The sequence below is a fragment of the Amblyraja radiata genome, chromosome 17 (genome assembly GCF_010909765.2).
Source record: "Amblyraja radiata isolate CabotCenter1 chromosome 17, sAmbRad1.1.pri, whole genome shotgun sequence".
Classification (NCBI taxonomy): Eukaryota; Metazoa; Chordata; class Chondrichthyes; order Rajiformes; family Rajidae; genus Amblyraja; species Amblyraja radiata.
This window is the reverse complement of record NC_045972.1, coordinates 38,822,298-38,836,408: the sequence shown is the minus strand read 5'-3', so window position 1 is coordinate 38,836,408 and position 14,111 is coordinate 38,822,298.

Here is a 14,111-nt window from a genome sequence, read left to right as displayed (position 1 = left end):
ACGTGATTTAAAATTCACTTCTTCCTCGAGGAAACAATGTGTGACGTTTGTGGGGGGTTTTTCCATGAGAAATACTTATTACTCATCAGTTCATGGATTATACTGGAGAAGGGATTCAATAATAGTAATGTCTGGGTTTCCATATTTATGTCTGCTCCTGTAAGTTTTTTAATATCTTCCTCTGTTTGGTAAGTGCTTGCAGCCTTCTCATTATTTCTCTGTATATTCCAGAAAGTATTTAAATGAGTCATTATTGTGCAGAATTCAAAAATCACAGCTGCTGCACACTTTAAATTTATGAGCATTTCAGTTAATCTAGATGTGGACAGCAGTTTTTAAATTATGGATTTAGTTAGTAATCTGGAATTTGTGCGCTGAAAACAGCAGGAATTAGAAGTGAAATTATTCTATCACTGAAGGACCCCAATCTAGTTAATAGAATACATGGTGAGGGGAACATGGCTGAGAATGGAAGAGGAAAGTATTGCTGTGTTAATGAACAGAAGCCACATCTGAACTTTATGGTGATATGTTCTTGTGGCAAATATATGCAAACATTAATTACAGGAGGACCAAACCCATGTTCTTTCTTCTATATTTTCAGTTCTGACTTTAATACTGAAATTAATTTCTTCCTCTGGACCTTCACACCGTTTGCAGTTTGGGTGAATGGGTAAACGGGTAAACACATGTTGTCAATCTGCATTTGCTGTGAATCAACCCATGGTTTATGAACACAGTCGGCCTAATGTATTTTTTCAATCTGGCGTTACTGAAATGGAATAGTTCTTGCCTCTCCAATGGCAGTAATACCAACATTGTGATGGAGTTATAGATGTAGTTGAGTGTGTGAGCAAAATGGAGATGCAAGGAACAGCAGATGCTGGTTTACAAAAAAAAGACACAAAGTGCTGGAGTAACTGCAGATCATGCAGTTTCTCTGGAGAACGTGGCTGAAGTTTTGGGTTGGGGCTCTTGTCCATAGACTGACTAAGGTGAGGGATGAGGGGAAGAAGGGTCCTGACCCAAAACGTTACCTATCCATGTTCCCCTGAGATGCTGCCTGACCCGCTGAGTTAGTCCAGCACTTTGTGTCTTTTTTTAATGAGAAAATGGTTGATTTAAAGTTAATTTGTCCTGTATCATGGTATATTAGTTTGCACTGTGCAAATTTTTGCTGAGGTGCTTGTCTCTGCTATAGTTCAGTAGTGTAAACCTGTAATTAATCATCTTGTGTAGGGAGGAACTGCAGATGCTGGTTTAAACTGAAGACAGACAAAGCTGGAGTAACTTAGCGGTTCAGGCAGCAACTCTGGAGAAAAGGAATAGGTGACGTTTTGGGTCGAGACCATTAATTCCAATTGCTAATCGCCTTTTTTTGCTGAGCTTGCGCACCACATTGGCTCTTGGTCCTCAAGCCTCCAGAGTAAAAGTGTGTTTGTACTTAATTTCCTTAGCTCTTTATCACATCTCTACACTCTTTGGACCTACAGACCCCCTTGGTTCCTTTTGATTTTTTTTCCCTCTGGAACATTATGGACAAGTCTCATTCATTCATCCCTATCAGCAGCTATGTGAAATAAAACAAAAATGCTGGAAGATCTGGCGACATCTGTGGAAAGATAAAGGGGCTTTGACTTGAAACGTTGTTTCTATTTGTGTAGGTGTTGCCTGACCGACTGCATTTTTAGGATTTCCTGATTAATTTTGACTTGACTTTAGAGATACACTGCGGAAAAAGACCCTTCGGCCCACTGAGTCCGCAACGACCAGTGATCACCCCGTGCACACTAACACTATCCTACACACTAGAAACAATTCATAATTTTACCAAAGCCAATTAACCTACAAACCTGTACGCCTTTTGGAGTGTTGGAGGAAACTGGTGCACCCGGAGAAAACCCATATGGTTAAAGGGAGAATGCACAAATTCCATACAGACAGCACCTGTGGCCAAGATCAAACCCGGGTATCTGGCACTGTAAGGCAGGAGCTCAACTGCTGCGCCATTGAGCTGCCTTGGATTTCCAATATCTACAATTTCTCTAATTTTCATTGGCAGCAGTGTCTTCGATTGACTATTTTCATATACTCAAATCCCTCTAAACCTGTAGAGTCTGCCTCTAACACTGTTTCTGATGATTACACAGTGTGTTGTGGAATGCAGTGTTAAAAATAAATTGTATCTTCCAGGTGGAAATTGGATACATACTGAATGGAAATGTTTGTGGATTTTTGAGGAAAGAGCAGGAGTGTGGGAGGGTTGGATAGCTTTCAAAGTGTTGGAATTGCTTGTTTGGGCGAAAGGTCTAGTATAAGTTTCCAATGCTTTACTCTTCTTTCTAACCCACATTTTAATCACATTTTTTGTTTAGTATCTGTTCTTGTCTGAGCACACTGAAATGCTGTGAGTAATTGCTCTTATGTTGGAGGCACAATACAAATGCATGTTGTTGAAAATAACTAATCATAAAGGCTTGTTTTTCTTCATTAAAACCCTGCAGCTTGCATTTTTCCTCCTAAATGGCACTCGTTGCTGATGCTGTTTGAATACCTTGAATCCCTTTGTAGTACATTTGCCATATGGAGTCCTTTTTGATATTTTTCTGGTTAAGCAAATTGTGTGCTCATATTTTTGGTTATGTCTATTTATGTTTGTTAGTGTCTTTTGGCATTTAATGAATCTGCTATAATGGTTTTATAAAGCAAGACACTTAAAAAAAAAAAAGGACATTTATTGATTTTACTAGAAGACGTGTTACTCTAATAAAGTAAGTTGTGGCAAGGTAGATGGTTGCTTAATCCCTGAAGTAGTGGGGTAAGTGAGAGCAGGTATTATATCCAAATAATCTGCCACCATTAACAGCTACAGTGCCCTCCATGATGTTTGGGACAAAGACCCATCATTTCTTTATTTGCCTTTGTACTCCACAATTTGAGATTTGTAATAGAAAATATCACATGTGGCTAAAGTGCATATTGTCAGATTTGAATAAAGGCCATTTTTATTAATTTTGGTTTCACCATGTAGTAATTACAGCAGTGTTTATACATAGTCCCCTCATTTCAGGGCACCATAATGTTTGGGACACAACAATGTAATGTAAATGAAAGTAGTCATGTTTAGCATTTTGTTGTATATCCTTTGCATGCAATGACTGCTTGAAGTCTGTGATTCATGGACATCACTAGTTGCTGTGTGTCTTCTCTGGTGATGCTCTACGAGGCCTGTATTGCAGCCATCTTTAGCTTATGCTTGTTTTGGGGGCTAGTTGGGTTCAGATCGAGTGATTGACTTGGCCACTCAAGAATTTATCTTTTTTTTTTTTTGCTTTGAAAAACTCCTTTTGCTTCATCAGTATGTTTGGGATCGTAGTCTTGCTGTAGAATGAACCGCCGGCCAATGAGTTTTGAGACATTTGAACTTGAGCAGATAAGATGTGTCTATACACTTCAGAATTCATTATGCTACTACCATCAGCAGTTGTATCATCAATGAAGATAAGTGAACCATTACCTTCAGCAGCCATACATGCCCAGGCCATAACACCTCCACCACCAGATGAGGTGGTATGCTTTGGATCTTGGGCAGTCCCTTCGCTCCTCCATACTTTGTTCTTGCCATCACTCTGATATAAGTTAATCTTTGTCTCATCTGTTCACGACCTTTTTCCAGAACTGTGGTTGCTCTTTTAAGTACTTCTTGGCAAACTAACCTGGCCATCCTATTTTTGCGGCTAACCAGTGGTTTGCATGTTGCAGTGAAGCCTCTGTATTTCTGTTCATGAACTCATCTGCGGACAGTAGTCATTGACAAATCCACACCTGACTCCTGAAGAGTGTTTTTGATCTGTCGGACAGGTGTTTGAGGATTGTTCTTTATTATAGAGAGAATTCTTCTGTCATCAGTTGTGGAGGTCTTCCTTGGCCTGCCAGTCTTTGTGATTAGTAAGTTCACCAGTGCTCTCTTTCTTCTTAATGATGTACCAAACAGTTGATTTGCCTGACGTCTCTAACAGTTTTATTCTTGTTTCTCAGTCTCATAATGGCATATTTGACTATCATTGGCATAACTTTGGTCCTCATGTTGATAAACAGCAATAAAAATTCCAAAAGTGATGGAAAGACTGGAGGAAAGACTAAGTGCTGAGAGCTCTCTTGTACCTGCATTAAGGAGGCAATTAAACACACCTGAGCAATTACAAATACCTGTGAGGCCATGTGTCCCTGTGAACGTGGGCCTGAAATGGGGGGACTAAATGTATAAAAATACCCTTTAATAAAATCTGACAACGTACACTTTAACCACATGTCATTTTTTTTTCTATTACAAATCTCAAATTGTGGAGTACAGAGACAAATAAATAAATGACGGGTCTTTGTCCCAAACATTATGGAGAGCACTGTACATCATTGTTAGTGTCTACTGAAATATTTTCATAAATAATAATACTCTTTCTTGTCAACTACCATGTGTTCTTGACAATTTAAAATAAATTAGTAGTAGCATGACAGAAATAAATACATTTGCATTGCTGATCTTGGAGATTAATGGACATTAATGTGGATATCATGTATCTTAACATTTATTGACTTGCTTTCTCTTACCATGGGAAACCAGTTTTCAGTAGATACTAAAAAAATCTGTGAAATTATTGCTCAGTTAGCAATCTTGTTTGCCTACTTGAATAATTGTTGGGATTAGTTGAGATACGTTTGATAGGATTTCATATTTAAAACCCAGCTCCTTGCTAGAGAGCACAAGGCTTAAATTTGATTATCTTGCTACCTGCTCTGTTTTCCAAACTGAATTCACTGCAATAAAACAAGTTTTATAACAGATTCACCTTCAATATTTCTTAATGGTCAGTTACCAAAGATGTTAGACTGCACAATAAACAGTATGGCTTTGTATATGGATGAGTAGTATATGGTGTGCAATTAGGAACATGCAAGTCTGATTATGACGGGGTCATTTTACAGTCGGTTTCTCAGTTCAGTTTAATGACCAGTAAATCACAACAAAAATGCTGCTTAAGATAATTGAAATAAAGTTGGCTAATGGCAGAAGACACAATTGCGTACATGTGGAGTCAGGTTATACAATGGCAATTCTAAATTGAATGGCTGTGAACACTTTTTAAATTAATTGTACTATGCTATCTAAACTGTGCTAATTAGGGTAACCAGTTTCTTGTCACTTTTTCAAATGAACTTTGGTGTTTCATTGCTACTATTGATGTATATTGAAATCTAGATTTTAGCCAATGAGGAAATAATGCAACTTGTGACTTTCTGGAAATAAAAGAGATAAAGAAATTAAAAAAAATAAGAGATGTGGTATAAGCTTAGCAACGTTTAAGAGGCAAGATATAACCTTGTGCCATCCAATGCATGTTCAGTGCAGTACATTAATTTTGGAACATTTATTTCTAGGAATTAATTTTGTCTGTCATGTGTTATGAAATTTATTGGGAGAAGTATAATTCTTCCTGCTGGAGTTGTATTTTTAAGGAAAGAAAAGCTGACGTGTTTTCCAGGCAGTCCGAGATGACCTTTTTGTTAATGACCTTTTCACACAGCTCTAAGCAAGTTGTGCCTAGCATTTTGAGGGGAGATGTACATTAACTCCTGGCTCCATGATATGCTTGAATTTATTACAAAGCCCTCAGACTGGAATTATTTGATATTTGGCCTCTGGATTTCTAGGTTCACATAACAAGAAAATATTAATTTCATGTATGGAAAAAAGAAAATGTTAATTCAGTCTAATTAGCCACAGGTAATATGACAGTGACGTAAGAGCCAATAGTACATTGTATCACTTATTAAACTTCATGGTTGTATTCCAAAAGATTATGGGTTTATTATATTGTTGAATAAATAACTTGAAATTGCTACTTTTTTCTTTATTGAAATCTTGTAGCTCTAGATCTGAAACGTTTTGAATATTAGTGATTTAGTATAATGTCTCTGTTATATAAAATATACATAAGATTCTATGCCCTGTAGGCCATTAAAAAAAAAAAAGTTAAATTTTCTTGAAATGAAAGAGAATTTAAAGTTGCAGAATTTCCATGAATGTTTTTTAAAGATCGTCTAGTGTATATTAAATGCTCATGATTAAATTAATATCTCGTATTCATTGCAAATTATTTTAAGCTTTTGATTTACTGTTAAGTTTGTATAGAATCATGTTTCTCATAATTTGGCTTGTTGATCTTTAATCTTACAAACCTGCTAAATAACCTAAACTGGAATTGTGGTTTAAAATAACTGAAAAACTATGTGAAATTTTAACAATATACAAAAATGATTCATTTAAGTGATAATCCAGAACAAGTAGCTACATGTTTAGAATTAAAATGCAAATCAAACTGCACACACAGAGCCAGTATTTGTCAAATTGATTCATAACTGGACCAATTCAAAATTTATTTTTCATTATAATGTCATATTAATATTGTATCTTGTGCAATTGAGGTAAGAGATCCGGTACCAATACATTAATTCTATGTATGTTTTATTTTATTTACTTTTAGACATTTTTCATGCTCAGAATAGTAATATAGTTGATGCTTCAAGGCTTATTTAGCTATAGGTATTAGTGCACTGTAAGGAGAATCTCATGAAACAATACAATGTCGTCTGAACCTGCAACATCTGTATTTCCTATGCGGCAAGGCTGAGAATGCATTGTTCAGACGTCCATATTTGGAAGAATATCATTATTGTATGGGTTAAGTAGAATGTGATGAAAATATCTCGTGCCTCAAACCCTGGTGATGCTTTGCATGCAACAATGTGGCTTACTTGAACTGTTTTAAAAATGAATGTGAAATGAAAGTTTGGGCTTTCACCAAATCTGGTTAATTTTGTGTAAATTTCAATTATATTTGCAGATGAATAATTCTGAGAATTTATTGCTGTCGATTCTCCTAATATGAAAGAACACTAGAGGAGGGGCATCCAAACCTTTGGCCTATGGCAAATTCTGGTTTGGTTTATTTAAAAGGAGGCATTTTTTTCAACTTAAGGACCACAAGTTGTTTGCACAAGAAGTAGAAAATGCCTATATGTGATCTCCCATCACAACATAGCACCAGACGGTATTTGTGTGAGGGGGAAAGGGAATCGTGAAACAGCTATCGTAGAAACAAAATGCTGGAGTAACTCAGCGGGTCAAGCAGCATCACTGGAAAAAAGAAATAGGTGTCATTGAGTTGAGACCCAAAACGTCTCCTATTCCTTTTCTCCAGAGATGTTGACTGACCTGCTGAGTCGCTTCAGGGTTTTATGACTATCCTCAGTGAAAACCACCATCTGCTGTTCCATCCTACATACAAAAGAGCTGTCATGTTGGGGGCTTCATAGGTGTTGCAGAGAGGATCAGTGGGGGTGGTGGCCGGGTATATTGGTAGCATTGCAAGGGACATTGCAGGGAATTTGTGAGGAAAAAGTCAGAAGGAGATAACCAACAACTGGTTACATGGTTATGTTTGTAAGTGAAATGGTTAGAAATATGAATTAATGTAGAAGATCGAGCATAGGCAGAACCCTTATTTTTTTTGGGGGGGGGGGACAGTGGAGATGTTTTAGGTGAGGTGAGTTGTAGATGGGCATCTGATTGTGTGGGAGATGGTTGAACATAATTGGGAGATATAGTCAGGTGGATAACCTGTGAGTTTGGAAAGCTAAGGAGCTTGACAGCTAGAGAAAGAAGAATGAATAATCAGTAATACTAGCAAGTTAAATGCAACACCAACATGGATTCTAGCAAAGGCCCAGAAGAGGTAACCTTGGACCTGCTGTGAGTGATAGAACTTGGCTTCAGAATTGGCTTCAGAAATGCAATGTATGCATTTGCATACTATTGCACCATAACAGCATGTGCAATTGTTGTAAATTGGTCTTCCTTTCTGACCCAAAAGTGACATAAGCTCAAGGTTTGGACATTCTGCACTGGAGCTTTGTATTTGCACTAGTTAATCCAAATCGTTATTAAAATGAAATCTTTGAGCTGTTTGTATTCTGTAATGTTCCAGAACTTAAAATATTACTTAAATAAGCTTGTGAAAAGTAAGGTAAGTACTGTAGACAGATTTTTCTCTTTGCGCAAACGGGAGTTGGAGGTCAGCAGTTTAAAAGTTCTGCAAGACCTGCTCAGTGCTGTACTAACACAGGGCAGTGTAACAGGTTAATTTACATGAATGGCACAGAAACACTCTTGAAGTGTCAATTATTGTTGCATAAGTCTTACTGCCTCTTGAGGAACTTTACTTTGGGTGGAATACTCTGTACAAAATGATAATTTAGAGTGGTCCATCTTTTTTTAATTACTGTTTATATATAAAAAAGGGCTGCTCAACCAACCATTGGAACAAAACGTTAAGACATAGCTATGTAGTACACTCTGGGCCGACTTCCCCCTGCATTTTGCCAAATTCAATCTCGTGCTGGTTCTCAAATTTTTTTAATTTGATATTTTTAAACCACTGTTCAGTTTTATTCCTTTTTGTGGTTTCTCCGTTATTTTTTATATATAAAATGTCCGTTTATTTTCATTTGTAGATCATTGCTGAGCATTAATAATGTAACTCAAAGTTAAAGATTTTGAAGAAATTATTTATTTTATGTATTCAGTCAATTTCTGTGTATTGGTAAATACATCCAATGTATTACAATAGTTTTCATCCACTCTATCCTTTTATCCATGGATTTACTGTGTAATAAAATTTGTATCTCTTATTTGTCCATTAAAAAGATAATACTACTCATCCACGTTCCTATCTTGTTCTTGAATGTTAGTTCTTTAAATCTTCATATTTAATTAATTTGCTATGTCTCAGCATGGCTGTCTGGAAACATTTAAACTTTTATTTCAGCTTCTAGAGCAAGAGTTAGACAAACATGCTGAGTTCTTGGTATTAGACACCAACACATTGATTTTAACAATTTCTATTACACAAATTCTATTTGCAACCATTCTGTATGTATTTGTTAACTGCAGTTTTGGCTGTTGTCCAGAGAAATGAAAAAATATCTTATTAATATTTTCCATTTACAAAGATGTGCCAATAGGTTCTAGAAAAGATTCCTTAAATTAAAACAAGAAAATACTAGAAATATTCTGCATGTTAGCTTCAGTGAAGAGGAAAAAAAAAGGTCATTGTTTTAAGTCAATGACATTGAAGGTTCAGCCGAAAGCTTACCTGATTTTTATAGATTGCTGGCAACACTCGCTAGAATTTAGATCGCTAGAATTTAGAAGATTGAGGGGGGATCTTATAGAAACTTGCAAAATTCTTAAGGGGTTGGACAGGCTAGATGCAGGAAGATTGTTCCCGATGTTGGGGAAGTCCAGAACAAGGGGTCACAGTTTAAGGATAAGGAGGAAATCTTTTAGGACCGAGATGAAAAAAACATTTTTCACACTGAGAGTGGTGAATCTCTGGAATTCTCTGCCACAGAAGGTAGTTGAGGCCAGTTCATTGGCTATATTTAAGAGGGAGTTAGATGTGGCCCTTGTGGCTAAAGGGATCAGGGGGTTATGGAGAGAAGGCAGGTACAGGATACTGAGTTGGATGATTAGCCATGATCACATTGAATGGGGGTGCAGGCTCGAAGGGCCGAATGGCCTACTCCTGTACCTATTTTCTATGTTTCTAACACCCACGCTATTGGCCATCACTAATTGACTTCAAAAGTAACAGTGAACTGCCTTAAATTGTTGTAATCTTCTGGTAAAAGTTCTCCCACGGTGATGTTGGGCAGAGTTCCAGGATTTAGATCCAGCGATTAAGGGATGAACAAAATGTTTCCAAGTCTGGATGGTGCATACCTCAGATGGGCATCTACAAGTGGTGTTATTCCCAGGCATCTACTGTTGTGAAGATGGGGATCACAGGTTTGAGAACTGAATTTGCAATGCGTGTATATATCAGCCGTTCAAAGCTGGTGCTGAAGAGAATGATTTGGGGTGCCAATGACGTAGGCTGCTTTGTCCTGGATGGTGCGAAGCTTCCTGGGAGATTCTTTTGTATACATTCAGGCAAGTGATATCTTCCATTGTGCTCATGATCTGCGCTTTGGTATTGGAATAGCCATGGGGTATTGAGAAACCCAGCCTCCTAATCTGCTCTTATAGCCAAAGCTACTTATGTAACTGCTACAGTCAAGTTTCTGTTCTATGATGATTCCACCCCCTAAGGATATTGATGATGGAAAAATGGGCAACGGTAATATAATTGAATGTAAAACATGGGTGGTTAGACTCTGTTGTTGGAGATGCTCATTGCTAGGTAACATTTGGAACGGATGTTACTTGCCACTTATCTGTTCGCTTGGTCTTGCTGCTTGCAGGTAGATTGTTTCATTTGCTGCAGAATTACAATCACACAGAATCACTGGACCTGTAAGACGGAAGCTCTGCCAGATGCACTTCTACATTAAAATAATCACCAAGACCCTGAAAGTATTTGTTCTGAGATCATAGGAACATAGAAATTGGGTGCAGGAGTAGGCCATTCGGCCCTTCGAGCCTGCACCGCCATTCAATATGATCATGGCTGATCATCCAACTCAGTATCCCGTACCTGCCTTCTCTCCATACCCTCTGATCCCCTTAGCCACAAGGGCCACATCTAACTCCCTCTTAAATATAGCCAATGAACTGGCCTCGACTACCCTCTGTGGCAGAGAGTTCCAGAGATTCACCACTCTGTGTGAAAAAAGTTATTCTCATCTCGGTTTTAAAGGATTTCCCCCTTATCCTTAAGCTGTGACCCCTTGTCCTGGACTTCCCCAACATCGGGAGCAATCTTCCTGCATCTAGCCTGTCCAACCCCTTAAGAATTTTATAAGTTTCTATAAGATCCCCTCTCAATCTCCTAAATTCTAGAGAGTATAAACCAAGTCTATCCAGTCTTTCTTCATAAGACAGTCCTGACATCCCAGGAATCAGTCTGGTGAACCTTCTCTGCACTCCCTCCATGGCAATAATGTCCTTCCTCAGATTTGGAGACCAAAACTGTACGCAATACTCCAGGTGTGGTCTCACCAAGACCCTGTACAACTGCAGTAGAACCTCCCTGCTCCTATACTCAAATCCTTTTGCTATGAAAGCCAACATACCATTCGCTTTCTTCACTGCCTGCTCCACCTGCATGCCTACTTTCAATGACTGGTGTACCATGACACCCAGGTCTCGCTGCATCTCCCCTTTTCCTAGTCGGCCACCATTCAGATAATAGTCTGCTTTCCTGTTTTTGCCACCAAAATGGATAACCTCACATTTATCCACATTATACTGCATCTGCCAAACATTTGCCCACTCACCCAGCCTATCCAAGTCACCTTGCAGTCTCCTAGCATCCTCCTCACAGCTAACACTGCCCCCCAGCTTAGTGTCATCCGCAAACTTGGAGATATTGCCTTCAATTCCCTCATCCAGATCATTAATATATATTGTAAATAGCTGGGGTCCCAGCACTGAGCCTTGCGGTACCCCACTAGTCACTGCCTGCCATTGTGAAAAGGACCCGTTTACTCCTACTCTTTGCTTCCTGTTTGCCAGCCAGTTCTCTATCCACATCAATACTGAACCCCCAATGCCATGTGCTTTAAGTTTGTGTACTAATCTCTTATGTGGGACCTTGTCGAAAGCCTTCTGGAAGTCCAGATACACCACATCCACTGGTTCTCCCCTATCCACGCTACAAGTTACATCCTCGAAAAATTCTATAAGATTCGTCAGACATGATTTACCTTTTGTAAATCCATGCTGACTTTGTCCAATGATTTCACCACTTTCCAAATGTGCTGCTATCCCATCTTTAATAACTGACTCTAGCAGTTTCCCCACTACCGATGTTAGACTAACTGGTCTGTAATTCCCCGTTTTCTCTCTCCCTCCCTTCTTAAAAAGTGGGGTTACGTTTGCTACCCGCCAATCCTCGGGAACTACTCCAGAATCTAAAGAGTTTTGAAAGATTATTACTAATGCATCCACTATTTCTGGAGCTACTTCCTTAAGTACTCTGGGATGCAGCCTATCTGGCCCTGGGGATTTATCGGCCTTTAATCGATTCAATTTACCCAACACCACTTCCCGGCTAACCTGGATTTCACTCAATTCCTCCAACTCCTTTGACCCGCGGTCCCCTGCTATTTCCGGCAGATTATTTATGCCTTCCTTAGTGAAGACGGAACCAAAGTAGTTATTCAATTGGTCCGCCATATCCTTGTTCCCCATGATCAACTCGCCTGTTTCTGACTGCAAGGGACCTACATTTGTATTAACTAATCTCTTTCTTTTCACATATCTATAAAAACTTTTGCAGTCAGTTTTTATGTTCCCTGCCAGTTTTCTTTCATAATCTATTTTTCCTTTCCTAATTAAGCCCTTTGTCCTCCTCTGCTGGTCTCTAAATTTCTCCCAGTCCTCCGGTATGCTGCTTTTTCTGGCTAATTTGTACGCATCATCCTTCGCTTTGATACTATCCCTGATTTCCCTTGTTATCCACGGATGTACTACCTTCCCTGATTTATTCTTTTGCCAAACTGGGATGAACAATTTTTGTAGTTCATCCATGCAGTTTTTAAATGCCTTCCATTGCATATCCACCGTCAACCCTATTAGAATTAATTGCCAGTCAATCTTGGCCAATTCACGTCTCATACCCTCAAAGTTACCTTTCTTTAAGTTCAGAACCATTGTTTCTGAATTAACAATGTCACTCTCCATCCTAATGAAGAACTCAACCATATTATGGTCACTCTTGCCCAAGGGGGCACGTACAACAAGACTGCTAACTAACCCTTCCTCATTACTCAATACCCAGTCTAAAATAGCCTGCTCTCTCGTTGGTTCCTCTACATGTTGATTTAGATAACTATCCCGCATACATTCCAAGAAATCCTCTTCCTCAGCACCCCTGCCAATTTGATTCACCCAATCTATATGTAGATTGAAGTCACCCATTATAACGGTTTTGCCTTTGTCGCACGCATTTCTAATTTCCTGTTTGATACCATCTCCAACTTCACTACTACTGTTAGGTGGCCTGTACACAACACCCACCAGCGTTTTCTGCCCCTTAGTGTTTCGCAGCTCTACCCATACCGATTCCACATCCTCCAAACTAATGTCCTTCCTTTCCATTGCGTTAATCTCCTCTCTAATCAGCAACGCTACCCCACCTCCTTTTCCTTTCTCTCTATCCCTCCTGAATATTGAATATCCCTGGATGTACAGCTCCCAGCCTTGGTCACCCTGGAGCCATGTCTCCGTGATCCCAACTATATCATAGTCATTAATAGCTATCTGCACATTCAACTCATCCACCTTATTACGAATGCTCCTTGCATTGAGACACAAAGCCTTCAGGCTTGTTTTTACAACACTCTTACCCCTTATACAATTATGTTGAAAAGTGGCCCTTTTTGATTTTTGCCCTGGTATTGTCTGCCTGCCACTTTTACTTTTCACCTTGCTACCTATTGCTTCTACCCTCATTTTACACCCCTCTGTCTCTACGCTCGCACATTTAAGAAACCCTTTCCCTTTAACTCCATCCTCCACTATCCCATTCGACACCCCACCCCCTTATTCAGTTTAAGACCACCCGTGTAGCAGTGGCAAACCTGCCTGCCAGAATGCTGGTCCCACACCTGTTAAGATGCAATCCGTCCCTTTTGTACAGTTCATGTCATCATATCATAATCGTTGCAATAGATCAAAGTTGCATGTAACTTTTAACTTCTTCATTTTACTGATCCTCTGTTACGTTCAATCTCAATTATAGACAATAGGTGCAGGAGTAGGCCATGCGGCCCTTTGAGCCATTCATTCAATGTGACCATGGCTGATCATGCCCAATCAGTACCCCATTCGTGCCTTCTCCCCATATCCCCTGACTATGCTATTTTTAAGAGCCCTATCTAGCTCTCTCTTGAAAGTATCTGGAGAACCGGTCTCTACCGCCCTCTGACGCAGAGAATTCCACAGACTCACAACTTTCTGTGAGAAAAAGTGTTTCCTCATCTCCGTTCTAAATGGCTTACCCCTTATTCTTAAACTGTGGCCCCTGGTTCTGGACTCCCCCAACATC